A 1,055-nucleotide genomic window follows, 5' to 3' on the forward strand; every position below is an offset into this window, starting at 1 on the left:
CGGGGCTCGCTGTCGCCGAAGATACTCCCAGCAAGCACCGCGCCGAGCCCCAAGCGCCCCTGGGAAATAGAGTTCGTTAGCCAGCCCTGGGCCAGGCGGACCACGCGCCCGAGCCCCTCCCCCGGGCGGGGCGCTGCTCTTCCCCCTGGGGCCCAAACCGGATCCCAGCGGCTTCGGGTCCGACCCCCAGGCGCCCCCGGCCGGGCGGCAGCGCGCTCAGACCCCGACAAGGGAAGTTTTGGTCCCCCCCTGTCGACTGGGGACAGACCACGTGTCTCCAAGAACTGCCACGCATGCTCAGACTGGCACTCTGCCTCTGGGGCTGAACAAAGAGCCCAACTACCTCACCCATTGCAAAGACAGCTTCCCCACGCATGCTCAGACTGACACTCTGCCTCTGGGGCTGAACAAAGAGCCCAACTACCTCACCCATTGCAAAGACAGCTTCCCCACGCATGCTCAGACTGACACTCTGCCTCTGGGGCTGAACAAAGAGCCCAACTACCTTACCCATGGCAAAGACAGCTTCCCCACGCATGCTCAGACTGACACTCTGCCTCTGGGGCTGAACAAAGAGCCCAACTACCTCACCCATTGCAAAGACAGCTTCCCCACGCATGCTCAGACTGGCACTCTGCCTCTGGGGCTGAACAAAGAGCCCAACTACCTCACCCATTGCAAAGACAGCTTCCCCACGCATGCTCAGACTGGCACTCTGCCTCTGGGGCTGAACAAAGAGCCCAACTACCTCACCCATGGCAAAGACAGCTTCCCCACTCATGCTCAGACTGACACTCTGCCTCTGGGGCTGAACAAAGAGCCCAACTACCTTACCCATGGCAAAGACAGCTTCCCCACTCATGCTCAGACTGGCACTCTGCCTCTGGGGCTGAACAAAGAGCCCAACTACCTTACCCATGGCAAAGACAGCTTCTCCACGCATGCTCAGACTGACACTCTGCCTCTGGGGCTGAACAAAGAGCCCAACTACCTCACCCATTGCAAAGACAGCTTCCCCACTCATGCTCAGACTGACACTCTGCCTCTGGGGCTGA

This window comes from Pelodiscus sinensis, chromosome 2, assembly GCF_052426305.1.
Source record: "Pelodiscus sinensis isolate ZL-2025 chromosome 2, ASM5242630v1, whole genome shotgun sequence".
Lineage (NCBI taxonomy): Eukaryota > Metazoa > Chordata > Testudines > Trionychidae > Pelodiscus > Pelodiscus sinensis.